The sequence below is a fragment of the Myotis myotis genome, unplaced genomic scaffold, assembly GCF_014108235.1.
Source record: "Myotis myotis isolate mMyoMyo1 unplaced genomic scaffold, mMyoMyo1.p scaffold_m19_p_12, whole genome shotgun sequence".
Lineage (NCBI taxonomy): Eukaryota > Metazoa > Chordata > Mammalia > Chiroptera > Vespertilionidae > Myotis > Myotis myotis.
The window spans coordinates 40,313,227-40,326,174 of record NW_023416316.1 but is presented as its reverse complement, the minus strand read 5'-3'; the positions used below and the strand labels follow the sequence as shown (position 1 = coordinate 40,326,174).

The following is a 12,948-nucleotide window of genomic DNA, read 5'->3' as shown; positions in this document are numbered from 1 at the left end:
TTTTTTACAGAGAGGAAGGGAGAAGGATAGAGAGTTAGAAACATCAATTAGCTGCCTCTTGCACATTCCCTACCGGGGAGGTGCCCGCAACCAAGGTACATGCCCTTGACCGGAATCGAACCTGGGACCCTTGAATCCGCAGGCCAACGCTCTATCCACTGAGCCAACCCAGGCTAGAATATGACTTTTGTGAAGCCAAAGATTTTCTTTACATTCTCAAAACCTAGGTCAGGGGTTGGTGATTGAATAAAGTAAATAAATAATTATAACAGTGTGTTAAATGCTGTGATGAAGGTAGTACAGGGGAGTACTACAATAATTCAGGAATAAAGGGAGAGAGGAAATAATTAATATAGTATTATCCTCAAAGAGATAGTACATCTTGGGGATGAAAGGGTCAAGGAGAAGTTGAATGGAATCAGATGAATAAGGCAGAAAGAAGAATGAGTGCTGGTGAGTTTGTAGGTGTGGGTCAGGAAGTTAAAGGAGTTTAATCTGAAAACAAAACAAAATGAAAAGGATCAGGTAAAATTGTTGCACTGGGGAATCATTTGAAAACAAGGCTTTTTGTTTATTCATTTTTGAGGGAAGATTTTGTAACACACTAAAGTCTCCTCAGTAATGTTTGAATGAATAAAGGTCACCTTAAATAAAGAGAGGAGGCCAAAAAGCCTAAGAGTCAGTGAAGGCTCTTTTCCAAAACAAGATTATAAATAGGTATTTATGCTTATTTCCAAAATGAACATATTACATTATATGATTACAAAAGCATAGACTGAAAGCCTCTCTTATGTACTGGTTAGAAGAGTGTAGTTGACTAAGACCTTTTTGCCAAATGGATTGATCTTAAGCTGTGAATTAAAATTCTGTTACGGACAGCCCTGGCTAGTGTGGCTCAGTTGGTTGGAGCATCATCCGGTACACCAGAAGGTAGTGGTTCAGTTCCCAGTCAGGGCACATACCCAAGTTGCAAGTTCAGTCCTTGGGGTGCATGCAGGAGGTTACCAGGCTATTGATCGATGTTTCTCTCTCACATCAGTCTTTTCTCTAAGTAGATGTAGTGTGTTTTATTTTGGTTTTGGTCAGGTTACTTTAAAGAGTAAAACTATTTTAAAGTGTATACATTGGTTAGAAAAATTCCTTGTAAGTTGTCAGATTTCAGATGTTTTTGGATTTTGGGCTAAAGGTAACAAGCTCTTGTTTAAGACGGTGGCAGCATGGCATGGTACAAAGACATTGATCTTGGAATCAAAAGATTTAGGTCAAATTCTCTGTTATGTATTGGCTGTATGATCAGCAACAAGTTTCTTAACTTGTCAGGGTCTCAGTGGGTTTAGCTGTATTGTGAGAGTTTAATAAGGTTTATGAAAATGCTTACATGGTACCTGATATTAAGTATTCTGTAAATGCTAGCTCATTCCTTCATCCTAAGATGTTCATCATGCTCACATGCTACTCCCTCAGTTGGTGATTACCTGATGAATCCTGTTGGAATGTCTCTCCTTCCATGTGGTATTTATTGCCCTCCCCACACATATGGTACATTCATATTAGTTAGTAGTATATACGTTTTGGCTTTTTTTCTCTCACATATACATACACAAATATCATCTATCTCTTAGAGGGCAGGGACTCAAGCAATTTTGAACTACTCATGGAGTATAATATGCACCTGTAGCAGCAGTTCTGTCCTGTGGGGTGAAGAAATGGAATTCAAGTAGTTCTTACTGCCATTGTACAATAGATTACTGATCTATGTTAATTCTCCTGTCTTTATTGGGTCCCAAGCACTGAAATGATATGAATCCTTTATTCAGGAATCTTAGACTAATAACTACTTCAAAAAGTGGAAAAGAGATAAATATGAAATGTTTTCATTTAATAAACTTTTTTGAGGTATAACATAAACATATAGGAAAGTGCCAAAATCATAATAAGAGTTCAGTGAATTTTCACAAAGTGGACACAGTCATGTAACCAATACCTAGATCAAGAGACTGTCACTGGCCTCTTCTAGTCACTACCACTCTACTCCTCATAAGTAAACATTGTCTTGATGAATATGAAGTATTTTAAAATAACCTTAAAGTCACAGCTTTCCAGGGCAAAGACGAGAGATAGAGGTACCCGGGTGACCTGTTGTTTCTCTGTTCAGAAATGGTATTAGTGGGTGTAGATAAGCATCCTAATGCTTCATGTAATACTTCTTTGGCGGAAAGAAATTGTTATGATTTGATTCCTCAACAGTGATTAACTTGGTACCTGCAGGATTTTTGGCTTCTCAATGTATCAAAAGTAAATTTGAATTTCCCCATAGCTTTGGAGCTATTTCAACCCCGGTCTTAATTGTTTTCCACTTTATCTGCTTATTCATAAGGTTGAGTGACATTTTTTTAGAACTTTATGGTAGACATTTTCTTGGATATCTTATCAAGTTTATTTCTAGTTGGAATAGTTGGCTTTACATTCTGAAGTTAATATAATTATTCAAGTTGTATTTTTTTTGGAACTAATATATATATATATACATATATATATATATTGGTTTTTGTTTTGTTTTCCTTTTTGTTTGTTTTTGCTTTGGCAGATGCAAAACCAAACATTTACCATTAACAAGGAAGTATTCTTGTAGGTGATAGAGCTATATATGTATAATAATTTCCAGTAAATTTATACTGTTAGTAGTAGAATTCTGAAGGTCATTTGATAATGTAGGACATTTACATCATGGATATGAAATGCCAAACTAAGGTAGGGATTATTTTAAATGCTTTTTTGTTCTGTGAAGATTTATATGTTACTAAATCTCAGCATTCTATTACCAGGTGGCTGACTTGTTTGTTTTGAAATTACTCATGTCACTGAAGTCATCAATTTGAGTAATATATTTGACATCATAGTATATACTTGTATATGTGAATGTTCTATATTATATCATTAGCTTTTATCATAGGACATTATACTGGTAGTAGTTTGATTCTTGTGTTTCCTGTAAACTTGAAAGCTTATAGGACATGATGCTAGATCTAGTTTTTTTGGGGGTTTTTTTTGTTTTAAAAAAAATTTTTTTTTTAAATATATATTTTATTGAGTTTCTACAGAGAGGAAGGGAGAGAGATAGAGTTAGAAACATCAATGAGAGAGAAACACCGATCAGCCGCCCCCTGCACATCCCCCACTGGGGATGTGCCTGCAACCCAGGCACACGCCCCCGACCGGAATCAAACCTGGGACCCCTCGGTCCGCAGGCCAACGCTCTATCCACTGAGCCAAACCGGTTTCGGCTAGATCTAGTTTTTTTAAAAAATATGTTTTTATTGATTTCAGAGAAGAAGGAAAAGGGAGAAATAGAAACATCAATGAGACAGTCATCAATCTACTGCCTCCTACTGGGGATCAAGCCCGAAATTCGGGCATGTGTTCTGACCAGTATCCAATTGTGATCTTCTGGTTCATGGGTTGATGCTGAGCCACTGAGCCACCCGGGTGGGTTTAGATCTAGTTTTTAATAAAGTTAAAATGGTCATGTGGCATAAGTTATTATCATCTATATTAAAATATTGTTGCTTTTATACATGTGATGCTGTTGCTTTAATTTAAACTCTTTATTATTGAACCATGGACAGTTCTTTGACCCTCATATGATGACTGCAAGGTCAGCTATTCCCTAGTAAATTTAAATTAAAAACTCCTTGGTTTACGGTGGCAATTAACTCTAATCTTAAGGCTTCTCTAGGGACACCTTTATTAAGGCCTTCTTTGAGCTACCTAGTAAGAAAAATAAGTCCAATGTTACTAAGGCGTCTAATTCAAAACGGCTGGCTAAAAACATGTACTTATCTTTCAGTTTTCCCCAAATTTAAATGAAATGACAGAAAAAAATAAAACTGCAATATTAGAAAACTAAAAAAAGCAGAAAAGAACATTAAGTAAATTTAAGATATAAAATAGGATGCAGCTAAACAGCTTAAGCATCTGTTACATAATACTACAGGCCCAGTGCACGAAATTTGTGTGTGTGTGTGTGGGGGGGGGGGGGCGGCCTCAGCCCAGCCTGTGCCCTCTCGCAGTCCGGGACCCCTTGCTCCTTACTGCCTGCCTGCTCGCTGCTCCTTAGTGCTGCCACTAAGAGGTGGTGGGAGAGGCTCCAACCACTGCCACTGTGCTCGCCAGCCGTGAGCCCAGCTTCTGGCTGAGCGGTGCTCCTCCTGAGGGAGCGCACTGACCACCAGTGGGCAACTCCTGCGTTGAGCATCTGCCCCCTGGTGGTCAGTGCGCATTATAGCGACCGGTCGTTCTGGTCGTTCTGCCATAACAGTTGCTTAGGCTTTTATTATATAGATTGTTGGAAGTTAAGATTTTTTTCAGAAAAACTCTAAAATAATGCCAATATCAGAATTAATGAGATCTGTATCACTCCAATGGTTATCTAACTGTTGCCCTCAAGATAAAGTCAGAAGAACAGCTCTCTAAAGTGGGGAAATGCCATGAACGGCAAATGCAGAGCAATATTCCTGATCATTGTTGGTCTCAGAGCTCAACAAGGAACCTTTTATACATGGAAGCAACATGTTTCCTATGCCTGCTAAAGCAAAAGCTATCAAACTGTTATTTTTTAGCCTTTCAACCAGAGACAAGGATTATATAATTAGTATCTGAATTCACTTCCAAAGCAGTAGTGATTCTCAATTCTGCTTTAGTAATTCATTCTATATTGAATATGGCTTATTCTGTACCAGTGCTATCCAGAGGAATTTTCTATGATGTTGGAAATATGTCATATCATTTCTATCCAGTATGGTAGCCACTAGCCACATGTACCAGCTGAGTATTTGAAATGTGCCTATGGAACTAAAGAACAGAATTTTAATTTATTTCAATTTAAATAAGCACGTGTGGCTACCATGAGACCTAGGCTCTCATTTATAAATATTAGCAGACTAAGAAGCACTACACTTTTTAGAAAAACCAAAACCTTGAGATGTGTGACTGACTGGAAACCCTACCTCCTACGCCCATTTATCAGAGGTAATAGAAGATGAAGAAAAGAACTCTTAAAAGCGATAATTGGTATCCATCCGTGATTCAAAGAAACTTTCAATATCCATAAAACAAGGATAGGTTGTGGTTTTAAAAAAAGAAAGCTATGACATTTCTTAAAAACTGCAACTGTGGTTGTAGAAATGTAAAGTAAACATCTTAGTAGAATGAATAGCAGGATGGAAAAGAATAGACTGAATTAGTAATTTGGAAGATCAAGCCAATGGATTAGCCTAAAAGCTAGTCTAAAAGGCCAAAGTTATAAAAATGATGAAGTGAAATTTGAGATATGGAAGATTGAACTGGGAAATTCCAGAAGGCTAGGAGAGTTTAGAAGAAATGATGAAAAGTAAAGAAGAAAAAAGCCCAATTTCACAAAGTTTAAGAAAATCTTAGGCCTTCAGATAGAAGGATATTAGACATATGGTGATATTTTTTAACTCCAATGATAGAAATTCCTACCAGCTTTCAGAGAAAGGGAACAAAGAGGTTAGCCATAAAGCAACTATAATGCTGTAGACATCTGACTTCTCATCTGCTACTTATAAAAAATAGAGCAAGTTCTTTAATGTGCTGTGAGGGAAGTACTTTTAATTTAGAGTTCTTGATAGAGCTAAGCTATGGCTTGGATATCAGGGCAAAAGAATCATCCTTACTAAAAGTAAATTAAAAAAATACAGGGGTGAACAAAGGTAGGGAAAAAGACATGCAGGTTTTGATTATTGCAATGACTTTATTAACTCTCTTTCACATACTCACAACTGTAAACCTCTTTTTACCCATCCCTGTATTTAGGCATGTACTCCTGAATATAAGAAGATAAGTGGTAGAAGAAACAGTGGTGAATGAAGTACCTAGTTAATCTGAGTTAACTTTAAATAATCATTGATAATATGGTGGTAAAAGATAATGCTGTTGTAGAGTAGCAAAATAGAAGAGGTAAACTTTTTGGAAGATAAAATCTATACCCACAGTTCCAGATTTCAGCCAAACCTGGGAATTAAAACTAAAAGCAAGCTTTTTGTTGTTGTTATCAGATGAGACAATAAAAGTGAAGCTGGGACATACACACACACACACACAAACATACACACACAAAACTAAAAGCAAGCTAAAGATCCTATCTTGTTTGAGTGCTGGAAAAGCCATAGAGAAGAAAAATCAGTATCATTGTCAGTTTTAAGTGCCTAGTGTTTACCCGGTATCTGTGGTAGGCAATACTGAGATGAAAATAAGACCTTGTTCTAGCCTCCATGCTGTTGATAGTCTAGCTGGGGAGATAAGGCCAGTGTACAAGAAGCAACAGTGAGCAAATTAGTAATTTTATCAAGACCTTATAACATAAAAAGGCTTTTGATTTAAAATAGCTGAATGAAAGCTTTGAAATGTAGTTTTAGTTCAGTTAGTAAAGTTAAAAGTTGAACTACATACAATACTACTCATATAATCTAGCATTAAAAACATGGAATTTCTCCTCTCTGTGGAAATAGTTATCTAAGTCATCTTGTTCTCTGTTCATTATCAAGTTGTAGACATTTCAAGAAGGGCTGAAACACAGTGGCCTGTGTGAATAGCGAACATAATCTCCCCTGCTTCTGTTTGTGGGTGAACCCTGTTTCTACTTTCAGTATGCGACCGGAAGAGGTACAAGGAATGTATGAAGGAAGATGAGTTGCTGATGTTCTAAATTAAACTTGTGTATCACTTTAGGCTTTGACCTTTTGAGGACTTGCTTGCTTAAGATTTAGCAATGGTCTTTGAAAACATAAAATGCCTTTCCCATTCTGAGACACCTTTGCAAATTTGCCGTAAGTAGTAGAGGTCTGTGACTCCCTCACTTTGTCCCATTGGATTGAGGCTGAATGAAAAGACAGTTTGAAATCTGTAAGGCTGCCAATCAGCCCTGGATCTCTGGTGACTCCCTCTCAATCCAAATACTTCTGAAAGCCCAGTTTGAAAAAGCCAGCCAGTTAATCTCTTATTTTAAACACCATTTGAATTCCAGCAAATATTGCCTGCTCTCCAATTTTACTTCATGACCATTACTTTCATCTCTCCAACTAAAGCACATAAATCTTTTGAATTCTTGAAATGTTTAGGATAGTGTTGAGTACATGCTAACTCATACTTGTTCAAATTGTTCCTATAGACAGCAGAGACATAGCCATGATATGTGCTGTATTTAAGTCTACTCTAACCTATGACACATTGTATAATTTGACATGTTGGAAGGTGCCCTAAGCTTGGAGTCAGGGCAGCATCAGGAGTAGACTCTTCAGACTCCTGGTGTGGCTACTGACTCACTCTCTCTAACCATGGGTAAGTTATACCAACTCTACAAGTTAGAATAAAAATAAATATCAATAACTCTTTCTTTCTTCCACACAGGGATGATGTAAGAATAAAGTGAGAAGCATTATAGGACAAAATCATATTTTTAAAAAAAATCTGTAAAAATAAAATGTAGTAATATTTTGTTATAGGTGACTTGCATTTGTCATTCAAAATATACCTTAATTTTATCCCTTAGCTTTTTGTATTCTTGTCATCAAAGACATCTTTGTTTTCCTTTTAAGAATGAGGAAATGCTGTCAACTGAAGTTAAGGAAGTCACATGTGAATACTGAGCTCTAGACTAAATGAATCATGCATGGCACAGCCTAATTTTTTCCTGATGTGACTGGACTTCTGAATCAGTTGTCAGCATACATAGGTTATTCGTATGACTTATTAATACGACCAAAACAAGGCAACTATCTTTGAAGAAGTTAACTAGCTTCAGTATGGTAATTATTCTATATGCCTACCCCAAGCAAATGACTTACAATATAGATTTATTTTAAAAGGTAAAATCACCCCAGTAAATTCAATAACAAATAAAGGGTAAAATGATTTGGTTTGTGGACATTACCAGTTATTCTGCTTGAAAGAGTTAAATCCATAAATTCCTACATATGCTATTAGCAGGAAATGAGTATTATTATTATTCTTTTTTGTTTAACATTGTGAAACAATGGCCAGTCAGTATTTTGTCTCTTTTAAGATCAATAACTTGGGGCATACCATTCTGGTTGGACAAGATCTCAAAATGTGACTAACTTAATGAGTGCTAATAAAAACATGTGTGTTGCCTCATGACACTACACAATTGCTGCTTGAGCTTTTTGCATTCCAGTTGATTTGTACATAGTTAACATAGGTTGCTTACCACTTAGTACCCTTTATTGTTTAGGTCTCTGTGTATTAAAAAATCTGTGAGGAACATGATAAAAAAGTAAATCCTCCTCTTTTAGAACATTGCTTAGCAAACATAATTTTTCTTTCCTAAGTGAATTTTTATAACTTTGGAATTTTGTCTTATGCTTTTAAAACATAATGGATAATACTGCAACGTTTCCTTACGAACAAACTTGCAGCTTTGGCCCTCTGCGCAAAACAATATACCAGTGTCAGAATTTAAGTTAAAAACACAGTACAAATTGAAATGTGTACTCTGCAAAATTTTGAGCTGTGTTTTCTTTTACTATTTAGAAAACCTTGAAAGCTGTGGGGAAACACTTTCTACTTGTCACTTTAATAGAATGCCCTAAACTAAAAGGCATCTTTTTATGGGTCCTGCCTCTGCTGCTCCTGATTAATTGTGTGACCTCAAGCAAATCTCTTAATTCTCTGAGCCCCAGGTTTCTCATCTGGAAAATGAAGATAATTATGCCTGCCCCTAGCCACAGGAATATTCTAAGAATAGCAGCAGAGAGAATTTTTATAAAGGATTAGGCATGTGGTTTACAGATTTATGATAGTAGTATTTTGTGTAAAAATTATTTGGTTTGTTTTAGTTTTATAATTAAAACCAAAAAGACCTGTTTTTTAATAAACCATTTAAGTCTTTCCTATGCATGCTTTTGTCTAGACACCTGGCTAAAGTACAGACATGCCCCATGTATGTGAAATCACTCAAGGACATGAGTAAGCAAAAGAACATTGACCAGAAACTATAAACAACCAAGTAGGTAGTTAAATGATAAGGATAGCAGAAGATCTCTTGAGGAGATAGAAGTACATTATTTACCTCTATCTCCCTTAGTTTTGATAGAGGCATTCCCTGTTGGGAGAGAATGTATTAGGATCTCTCTTCCCTGTCCTTCCCCAAAATACTTATTACTCTCCTGTTAATTAAGATATACTATTTTCTATATTTGATAAGAGTAACATGGGCATGTGAACAGTGGAAGCAATAACAAAGGTTGGAAATTACTGATGTAGAAACTACCCAGATTTCTGAGCATGTTTCTAATTTTAGGTTGCCTAGGTAATTGAGATTTGGTCTGACATTTGATCTTATAACTAAGGCAGGTTTAAACCATAGGAAAGAGCAACGAAGAAATAACTTTTCAGCTTTCCCATGTGTTTAGATTTGGCTTACATTCCAGGAAAAGGAATAAAGACCAGAAACTGACCATGAGGAAGTGAGAGTAGAAAGCAGATGGTTTCTATACTGTGTCTACCATGTCTGAATTAAGGGACTTTGGAAGGACAGAGTAAGAAATTAGGGGAAGTTACATTTTGGAGTGATGTCTCTTGATATAAAAATTTGGAAAAGCTTCTTAAATTAGCATGCAGATAGTCTAATTTTCCTGAAGAAATGGTGCTCTCTAATTTTCCTGAAGAAATGATGCTCTCAATGGTGAAACTAGAAATCAGACTGAGATTCTCGCTTCTAAAATTGAGGCAATATGGGATAATGGGGCAGAATAGTGGAATTTGGAGTCAGAGGGCATGTTCTTGAGCCTTGATTGTATTTCTTTGTAAGGGTGTAATCATAGGGAGATTATTAAACCTGTCTGGATTTGTTTTTTCATCTGTGAAAAAGGAATAATATTATCTCCCAAGGTAGTTGTGAGGAACTGATAATTAACTGTGAATATTAATTTTTAAACAGAAGATACTATACAAAATTTTTTTAAACAATAGTCAACATTTATTGGATACATATAATTTGCTAAGGAAAACATACTATGTAAGATAGATATTCTTACTTTATGTAAGAGGCAGCAGGCACAGAGAGGTTAACCAACATTGAAGTGTGGCTTGAAACTGGTGCCCAAATTCTCACTGTTAACCACCATGTGGTACTCTATAAACATCTTCGTAGTTTCCTATTACGTAAACATTTTTTAAAACTAATTTTTATTTTATAATTACAGTTGATGTACAAACCCTTACTCTCTGTCTTCTTCTGGTACCCCTATGATGCCGATGCTGTTATGCTTGATGTTGTCCCAAAGTTCCTTAAACTTTCCTCATTTTTTTAAAATTCTTTTTTTTATGCTGCTCTGATTGGGTATTTTCTGCTACCATGTTTTCCAAATCATTGATTTGATCCTCTGCTTCATGTAATCTGCTGTTGGTTTCTTCTAGTGTATTCTTCATTTCAGTTATTGTATTCTTCATTTCTAACTGATTATTTGTTGTGGTTTCTGTCATTTTTTTATGCTGTTGAAGTTCTCACTAAGTTCCTAGAGCATGCTTCAAGGATTTTCTTTAGGGGGAAAATGGGTATCCCACATGCTTTCCAGAGAGACATTAGGACTGGGGACATAGTTTTGGATGTAATCCTCATTGAGCTCACTACTGAGGTTATAGTTAGAGGTTCCGTTGACCAAGAGTTAAAGTAGTCTAAATAGAAAGGAGTACTGAGACAAACTGAAGTGAATTAATGATTAAATATTGGGAAATGCCTAGCTGGTGAGGCTCAGGGGTTGAGCACTGATCCAGGAACCAGGAGGCCATCAGTTCTGTTCCTGGTTGGCATATGCCCAGGTGGCGGGCTCCGTCCCCAGTAGGGGATATGCCGGAGGCAGCTGATTGATGATGTTTCTCATCAATTTTTCTATATCTCTATCCTTCTTCCTATTTCCCAGCCCTCCCCCCCCAAAAAGATCATTTACAAAACATAAAAATATTGGGAAATGGATATCTTTAAGGGGTAAACAGAGGAAGAAGTATTAGCAAAAGCTCTTGAGAAGGATCCAATGGAGTTGGGGTTACAATCCTACTTTGTAAGGTTAGTCTTTTTTTGAGGAAAGAAAAAATATTCCTTAATAAAACCATTAACATTTTGGTCATTTACAGCAGAATTCTGGGGTAGAAAAGGCTTATTTCCCATAGAACTGTTCTGATGATAAAGCTGTTTATGTCCATTTAGAGAAGTTGTTCTTGAGTTATTCATTTACTAAAAATATAGTGCCTGGCTGGTGTGGCTAAGTTGGTTGAGCATTGTCTCATGCACAGAGAGGTCTTTAGTTGGATTCCCTGTCATGGGCACATGATTGGGTTGTGGGCTTGATCCCCAGCAGGGGGCATGCAGGAGGCAACAAATTAGTGTTCTCTCCCTCTCCCTTCCTCTCTAAAATCAATGAAAATATTTTTTTAAATAAATAAATAAATAAATAAATATGTCCTATAGTTAATAATGAAGATGGTTCTAAAGTAATTGAAGGCACATTATCTTAAAATACTAAGTACCCATATTTTAATTGTTGAAAGGCAAAATTTCCCTTGTCAGGAGATTATTTCATATTCTGCTTTTAATATGTTTTTAGCATTTCATTGTGGGTCCTTCCATAAAAATATTCTTTAACATTCATAGTATGCCTTTTGAATTGTACCTTGTAGAACAAAATAAGGAGAATTAAAAATCTTTATACGAGAGTACTCTTTGTTTCAACTGTCCACAGTTTTTATGTATGTACCAGAGGCCTGTTGCACAATATCCATGCACTATGGGGTGGAGGGAGGGTCCCTCAGCCTGGCCTGCGCCCTCTCGTGGTCCAGGACCCCTTGGTGGACATCCCTCTCGCAGTCCGGGGCTCTAGCAGTTCGGGATTCCTCACGCCTTACCTCCCGCCTGCAGCGGAGGCAGGAGAGCCTCCTGCCACCGCTGCTGTGTGGCACTCCCCCTGTGGGAGTACACTGACCACCAGGGGGCAGCTCCTGCATTGCGCGTCTGCCCCCTGGCGGTCAGTGCACGTCATAGCGACCAGTCGTTCCAATGGTTGTTCCGCTATTTGGTCAATTTGCACATTAGGATTTTATTATATAGGATTCATTCATTCATTTGTTCATTTGTTCATTCATTCATTGAGAAACATCAATGTGTGAATGCTCTAGTCCTGTGGTCGGCAAACTGTGGCTCGCGAGCCACATGCAGCTCTTTGGCCCCTTGAGTGTGGCTCTTGCTAAGCCTTAGGAATACCCTAATTAAGTTAATAACAATGTACCTAACTATATAGTTTAAGTTTAAAAAATTTGGCTCTCAAAAGAAATTTCAATCGTTGTACTGTTGATATTTGGCTCTGTTGACTAATGAGTTTGCCAGCCACTGCCCTAGTGGAACCTGCAACCTAGGTATGTGCCCTGACTGGAAATCGAACCTGCGACCTTCTAGTGCAGTGGATGATGCTCCAACCAACTGAACCACACCATCCAGGGCTGTCCATACCTTTTAAAGTTATGATTAGTCTATCAAAGCATTGTTTCAGTTATTAAAATACTACAGACTATTTGCTTGTTAACACAGCACCAACTTATTTTAACTTTTCCTTAAAAATAAATGAGTGAAATAGAATATTAGGGGAAAAAAATTTGCTTTCTTAATAGGTTTCCCTACTGCCAGAAGTAGATATTGCAGCATTGTTCGTTTTGCATTGTTTGCCAGTGAAAATCTGGGTAGTTTGCTTGGCTGCTGAAATAAATCAGTAGGTACTTTGGGTAGATTCTACATAAACCCTCTCTGTATAATTGCGACTACAATAGCACTACCCCCTTATTGAAAGAATAGTCCTCTGTTTGGGATGATCAGAACTCATTTTATATTCAGTCTTTAGATAAAAATGCAATTGTTTATTT

At 36.9% G+C, this 12,948-nt stretch overlaps 1 protein-coding gene across 2 annotated transcripts in view; it reads left to right on the top strand.

Annotated features, from left to right (window-relative positions):
• Positions 1-12,948, top strand: part of CUNH9orf85 (chromosome unknown C9orf85 homolog) — a 52,057-nt gene that overhangs the window by 5,500 nt on the left and 33,609 nt on the right. The gene's annotated exons all lie outside the window — the stretch shown is intronic.